The following is an 8,123-nucleotide window of genomic DNA, read 5'->3' as shown; positions in this document are numbered from 1 at the left end:
TGAATGGATTTCTGGAAGAAGAGTTGTATATGATGCAACCAGAAGGTTTTGTCGATCCAAAGGGAGCTAACAAAGTGTGCAAGCTCCAGCGATCCATTTATGGACTGGTGCAGGCCTCTCGGAGTTGGAATAAACGCTTTGATAGTGTGATCAAAGCATTTGGTTTTATACAGACTTTTGGAGAAGCATGTATTTACAAGAAAGTGAGTGGGAGCTCTGTAGCATTTCTGATATTATATGTGGATGACATATTACTAATTGGAAATGATATAGAATTTCTGGATACCATAAAGGGATACTTGAATAAGAGTTTTTCAATGAAAGACCTCGGTGAAGCTGCTTACATATTAGGCATTAAGATCTATAGAGATAGAACAAGACGCTTAATTGGACTTTCACAAAGCACATACCTTGACAAAGTTTTGAAGAAGTTCAAAATGGATCAAGCAAAGAAAGGGTTCTTGCCTGTGTTACAAGGTGTGAAGTTGAGTAAGACTCAATGCCCGACCACTGCAGAAGATAGAGAGAAAATGAAAGATGTTCCCTATGCTTCAGCCATAGGCTCTATCATGTATGCAATGCTGTGTACCAAACCTGATGTGTGCCTTGCTATAAGTCTAGCAGGGAGGTACCAAAGTAATCCAGGGGTGGATCACTGGACAGCGGTCAAGAACATACTGAAATACCTGAAAAGGACTAAGGATATGTTTCTCATTTATGGGGGTGAAAAAGAGCTCATTGTAAATGGTTACGTTGATGCGAGCTTTGACACTGATCTGGACGATTCTAAATCGCAAACTGGATATGTGTTTACAATAAACGGTGGAGCTGTTAGTTGGTGCAGTTCTAAACAAAGCGTCATGGCGGGATTTACGTGTGAAGCGGAATCCATAGCTGCTTCGGAAGCAGCAAATGAAGGAGTCTGGATGAAGGAGTTCATATCCGATCTAGGTGTCATACCTAGTGCATCGGGTCCAATGAAAATCTTTTGTGACAATACTAGTGCAATTGCCTTGGCAAAGGAATCCAGATTTCACAAGAGAACCAAGCACATCAAGAGACGCTTCAATTCCATCCAGAATCTAGTCCAGGTGGGAGACATAGAGATTTGCAAGATACATACGGATCTGAATGTAGCAGACCCGTTGACTAAGCCTCTTCCACGAGCAAAACATGATCAGCACCAAGGCTCCATGGGTGTTAGAATCATTACTGTGTAATCTAGATTATTGACTCTAGTGCAAGTGGGAAACTGAAGGAAATATGCCCTAGAGGCAATAATAAAGTTATTATTTATTTCCTTATATCATGATAAATGTTTATTATTCATGCTAGAATTTTATTAACCGGAAACATAATACATGTGTGAATACATAGACAAACAGAGTGTCACTAGTATGCCCCTACTTGACTAGCTCGTTAATCAAAGATGGTTATGTTTCCTAACCATGGACAAAGAGTTGTTATTTGATTAACGGGATCACATCATTAGATGCATGATCTGATTGACATGACCCATTCCATTAGCTTAGCACCCGATCGTTTAGTATGTTGCTATTGCTTTCTTCATGACTTATACATGTTCCTATGACTATGAGATTATGCAACTCCCGTTTGCCGGAGGAACACTTTGTGTGCTACCAAACGTCACAACGTAACTGGGTGATTATAAAGGTGCTCTACAGGTGTCTCCAAAGGTACATGTTGGGTTGGCGTATTTCGAGATTAGGATTTGTCACTCCGATTGTCGAAGAGGTATCTCTGGGCCCTCTCGGTAATGCACATCACATAAGCCTTGCAAGCATTGCAACTAATGAGTTAGTTGTGAGATGATGTATTACGGAACGAGTAAAGAGACTTGCCGGTAACGAGATTGAACTAGGTATTGAGATACCGACGATCGAATCTCGGGCAAGTAACATACCGTTGACAAAGGGAACAACGTATGTTGTTACGCGGTCTGACCGATAAAAGATCTTCGTAGAATATGTAGGAGCCAATATGAGCATCCAGGTTCCGCTATTGGTTATTGACCGGAGACATGTCCCGGTCATGTCTACATTGTTCTCGAACCCGTAGGGTCCGCACGCTTAAGGTTTCGATGACAGTTATATTATGAGTTTATGCATTTTGATGTACCGAAGTTTGTTCGGAGTCCCGGATGTGATCACGGACATGACGAGGAGTCTCGAAATGGTCGAGACATAAAGATTGATATTGGAAGCCTATATTTGGATATCGGAAGTGTTCCAGGTAAAATCGGGATTTTACCGGAGTACCGGGAGGTTACCGGAACCCCCCGGGAGGTATATGGGCCTTAGTGGGCTTTAGTGGAAGAGAGGAGAGGTGGCCAGGGCTGGGTCGCGCGCCCCTCCCCCCTAGTCCGAATAGGACAAGGAGAGGGGGGCGGCGCCCCCCCTTCCTTCTCTCTCTCCTCTTCCCCCCTTCCCGAATCCTATTCCAACTAGGAAAGAGGGGGAATCCTACTCCCGGTGGGAGTAGGACTCGTCCTGGCGCGCCCTCCTCCTGGCCGGCCGCACCACCCCCTTTTTCCTTTATATACGGGGGCAAGGGGCACCCCTAGACACACAAGTTGATCCGGGTGATCATATTCTTAACCGTGTGCGGTGCCCCCTTCCACCATAGTACTCGATAATATTGTAGCGGTGCTTAGGCGAAGCCCTGCGACGGTAGTAAATCAAGATCGTCACCACGCCGTCGTGCTGACGGAACTCTTCTCCGACACTTTGCTGGATCGGAGTCCGGGGATCGTCATCGAGCTGAACGTGTGCTAGAACTCAGAGGTGCCGTAGTTTCGGTGCTTGATCAGTCGGGCCGTGAAGACGTACGACTACATCAATCGCGTTGTGCTAACGCTTCCGCTGTCGGTCTACAAGGGTACGTAGATCACACTCTCCCCTCTCGTTGCTATGCATCACCATGATCTTGCGTGTGTGTAGGAATTTTTTTGAAATTACCACGTTACCCAACACTTTCGGTTCCTGCTCGTTGGAGTTGTATCGACAATCATTCACTGTCTCTTACTTTGGTAGCCTAGACCCAAATCTCATCAGTGTCAAGAGTTTGAAATCTATTTACATTTATGTAGTTTATTTAAGGTTAGTGCTTCAAAACTGATGCTCAGTGTATGAGGAAAGATCGGTGTTTAGAATAGTGTTGTTCGTGCTTCAAAGCTGATGCCCATTTGTGGGCAAGATCAACTAGATTTATGTAACTTAATATCTATGTAAGGGAATGGTTCAAACTTAGTATGATCGAAAATGGTTTCATCATTAGATTTACTTTGATTATTTTCTTTTTTACATTTGTTATATGGCAGAAGAGATTTGTGCATGTTACCAACCACTCCCATCTAATTACTTCTACTTCACCTTTGGAAAACCTCAACTCGTCATCACAACACAAGTCACGCTGAAAACTAAGTCAACCAAACCAAAAAGTCAAATGGCATCAATGGTAAGGCAACTCAAATTTACGATCATCTTGCAGGGCAAAGTTGCAAGACTTGTGCCAAGGGAGAGCACCTCCACCAAACTTTTAGGCCCAAAAAGTTGCCATTCTTAGGAGAACCGACAAAATTCATCATTTTCCAAAAGTTAAACCAAAACAATCCTCGTTCGGGATTTTGGCAATATTTTCCATTTTACATCTGTGAGATGGAAAAAGGGATTTCTGCATGTATTTAGGCTAGCTAGAGCACTACTGCCTAATCATAATCATAGCCCTAGACTGGCTACTAGTACTACGCAGGTGCAGATAAGAATGCTGACATAGGCTGTGCCTGAGCTAGATCCTAAAAACATATAGAGCAGACAAAAGATCTCCTCATCTCAGCAAAACCTCTCTCTCTATCTCTCTATTGTGTGTGGGAGAGAGGTGGCATCGGGTTTCGTTTTTACTCTACACGCTTTTACTGCTTGCTGTTGCAATTAGTATCTGGGGAGAGAGGGGGCGAGTAAGACCAAGCCAAACCCATGCAACCAGGTTCCCACTGTACTTTGCTGCTGCTTGGTTGCTTGCGCATGTCCGTCAATCTTGACTTGGTTGGTTACCCCATGACTTGGTTGGGTATGAGTAGCAATTTAGCAGTAGCATCCTTGTCTGTGTCTCCTCGATGCGTATATAAATGCTTATAGTGTAGTCCAACTCCCCACCGCAAGAAAGCAGCCTAGCACAATGGCGAATACACGGTCACATCTTTGTTAAAGCTACTGAGATCTTTTGTTGATTCATTGGCACAATTTTTGACATGTTTGTGTTAGTGCTAGCTCTCACCATTATTTCCTCCACTTCCACTCATTCATCTCCTTGCGCCCCCTGCTAGTCCCACCTCCTATCATACGTCTTGCCATGAAGAGGAGTTGCATACACTCATCATAACTTACATGCACTATGTAGTTTACTCTATGGTCATCGTCGTGTTCTTGATGATTTTTGTTCGGAAGGTAGCGGATGGGGCAGCCAAGGACCACGAGTGGGTCGCCGCTTTACAGGACGCAGCTTACAAGGATGTGTACGATGCCATGGAGGTGGCCAAGGTGGTTGCCGAGACTACCAATAAGACTGTGAAGAAGCTCAACGGCAAGGATCGTTGCAATCTAATCGCATGTGTTGTGGGGGCGCCCGCCCGTTCGCCTAGATGAGGGATCCCAACCTCCTCAACTTTGGGTCAAGCACGGAACACGCTAAATGAGCTTGTCTAGAAGTGGAGGCTCGTCGTGGATAAGGCGGAACGCCTAAATCCCAGGGAAGGTATTGCTCACCTCAACAAACAGTGAAGAATTGTTGCGTGTTCAGCTCTCTTTTCGGCCGTTTGTGCACATTTTGCAAGTTCGGTTTGTGCAAGATTTGCATTTTACTACTCCCTAGAGATACATACCAGTGGGCGAGGAGCTTCCTGACTATCTTCATGTTCGTTCTTGTTGGAGTTGTATTGACAACCATTCATTGTCTCTTTGGGTATCCTTGACCCAAAACTGATTAGTGTCTAGAGTTTGAAACCTATTTAAATTTCTATAGTTTAGTTAAGGTTAGTGCTCTAAAACTGATGCTAAGTGCAGGTGGAAGGATCAATGTTTAGATTAGTGTTCTTCATACTTCAAAGCTCATGCCCGTCTATGGGCAAGATCAGCTAGATTTATGTAAGGGAATGGTTCAAGCTTAGTTCAATCCAAAAATATCTTTATCATTAGAGTAACTTTGATTATTTCCCATTTTACATCTGTGAGATGGCAGAAGGTATTTGGGCATGTAACCGACCACTCCCGACTCTAGTTACTTCCACATTACCTTTGGAAAACCTCAACTTATCCTCATAACACAAGTCTCACCGAAAAACCATGTTAACCAATCCAAATAGTCAAATGACATCAAGGGTAAGGCAACTCCAATTTACGATAATCTTGCGGGTCAAAGTAGCAAGACTTGTGCCACGGTAGAGCACCTCGACCAAACTTTTAGGCCCAAAAAGTTGCCATTCTCGGGAGAACTGGTAGAATCCATCCTTTTTCAAAAGTTCAACCAAAACAATCCTCTTTTGAGATTTTGGCAATATCTTCCATTTCACATCCGTGAGATGGCAGAAGTGATTTGTGCATGTATTTAGGCTAGCTAGAGTACTACTACCTAGTCATAGTCATAGCCCTAGACTAGCTACTAGTACTATGCAAGTGAATATAAGGATGCAGACATAGGTTGCGCCTGATCTAGAGCCAGAAAATGTATAGACCGGGCAAATGATATCCTCACCTCAGCAAACTCTCTCTCTCTCCCTCTCTCTCTCTCTCTCTTCTACTGTGTGTGGGAGAGGTGGCATTGGGTTCCATTTTTTATTCTACAAGCTTTTACTATTTGCTTCTACTAGCAGTAGCAGGGGAGAGAAAGGGCGAGTAAGACCAAGCTGAACCAATGCGATCGAGTTCCCACAGTACTTTGCTGCTATTGGGTTGCTTGCACATGTCCGTCAATCATGACTTGATTAGTTGCTCCGTGACTTGGTTGAGTACGAGTAGTAATGTAGTAGTAGCATCCTTGTCTGTGTCACCTCGACGCCTATATAAACGCTCATAGTGTAGTCCAACTCCCCACTGCAAGCTAACAACCTAGCACAATGGCAAATACATTCAGTCACATCTTCCTTAAAGCTGTTGAGTTGTTTTGCTGGTTCGTTGGCACAATTTCCGGCATGTTTGTTTTAGTGCTAGCTCTCACCATTTTTGCCTCCATTTTCACTCATTCATCTCCTTGCGCTCTTCCTGCTAGTCCCACCTCCTATCATACCACTTGCGATGAAGATGAGTTGCATAGACTCATCGGAACTTACATGCGCTATGTTATTTTCATTATGGTCATCGCCATGTTGTAGTTGATTTCTATACGGAAGGTTGTGGATGGGACAACCAAGGACCACGAGCGGGTCGCCCCCCTGGAGGATGCAACTTACAAGGCAACGTACGATGCCACGGAGGAGACCGAGGTGGCTGTCGGGACTGCCAAGAAGACCATCGACAAGCTCAATGGCATGGATCGCTGCAATCTAGCCGCGGCGGTGGGGGGGGGGGGGGGGGGGGGGGGGCACCCCGCCCGTCCGCCCAGACGAGGGATCCCCGCCCGTCCACCCAGATGAGGGATCCCCACCCCCTCCAACTTTTGCTCAAGGACGGAACACGCTGGATGAGCTTGCCCAAAGTGGAAGCTCGCCTTGGATAAGGTGGAACGCCTGAAGCCCATGGAAGGTACTGCTCACCTCAACAAATGGTGGAGAATTGTTGCATGTTCAACTTTATTTTTGGCTGTTTGTGCACATTACACATGTTTGGTTTATGCAGAATTTGCATTTTACTACTCCCTAGAGATACAGACCAAGTGCGTGAGGAGCTTCCTGACTATGTTTTTGTTTGTGCTCGTTGGAGTTGTATCGGCAATCATTCACTATTTCTTACTTTGGATATCCTTGACTCAAAACAAATCAATGTCTAGAGTTGAAACCTATTTAGATTTCTGTAGTTTAATTAAGGTTAGTGCTTCAAAACTGATGCTCATTGTACAAGGAAAGTTTAGTGTGTAGATTAGTGTTGTTCGTGCTTCAAAACTGATGCCCGTCTATGGGCAAGATCAACTAGACTTATGTAACTTAAAATTTATGTAAGGGAATGGTGGGAGAGAGGTGGGCAAGATCTGTCTCTTTTTTCTACTATGTGTGTGGGAGAGAGGTGGCATCGCGTTCCGTTTTTACTCTACACGCTTTTACTGTTTGCTGTTACTAGCAGTAGCAGGGGAGACAAACGGCGAGTAAGACCAAGCCAAACCATTGCGACTGGGTTCCCACTATACTTTGCTGCTAATGGGTTGCTTGCGCATGTCTGTCAATCATGACTTGGTAGGTTGCTCGGTGACTTGGTTGAGTACAAGTAGCAATCTAGCAGTAGCCTCCGTCTGTGTGTCTCCTCCACGCCTATATAAATGCTCATAGTTTAGTTCAACTCCCCACCGCAAGCCAATAGCCTAGCACAATGGCGAATACATTCGGTCACATCTTCCTTAAAGCTGTTGAGATCTGTTGATGGTTTTTTTTCACAATTTTCGGCATGTTTCTCTTAGTGCTAGCTCTCACCATTTTTGTCTCCATTTCCACTCATTCATCTCCTTGCGCTCCCCTGCTAGTCCCACCTCCTATCATACCACTTGCGATGAAGATGAGTTGCATAGACTCATCGCAACGTACATGCGTTGTGTAGTTTATGCTATGTCATCGCAATAGTGGTGATGATTTTTGTTCGGAAGGTTGAGGATGGGGTAGCCAAGGACCACTAGCGGGTCGCCGCCGCGGAGGACGCAACTTCCAAGGTTGCGTACGATGTCGCGGAGGTGGCCAAGGTGGTTGTTGAGGCCGCCAAGAAGACCGTCGACAAGCTCAACGACATGGATCGTTGCAATCTAGCCGTGGGTGTTGGGGGTGGGGGGGGGGTGGGGGGTTCCGCCCGTCCGTACAGACGAGGGATCCATGCCCCCTCAAACTTTGGTTGAAGCATGGAACACGTTGGATAAGGCGGAACGGCTGAAGCCCAAGGAAGGTATTGCTTGTGTGAACAAATGGTGTAGAA

The sequence above is a fragment of the Triticum urartu genome, chromosome 5 (assembly GCF_003073215.2).
Source record: "Triticum urartu cultivar G1812 chromosome 5, Tu2.1, whole genome shotgun sequence".
NCBI classification, from domain to species: Eukaryota; Viridiplantae; Streptophyta; class Magnoliopsida; order Poales; family Poaceae; genus Triticum; species Triticum urartu.
The sequence above is the reverse complement of the archived record's forward strand: the minus strand, read 5'-3'. Positions refer to the sequence as shown.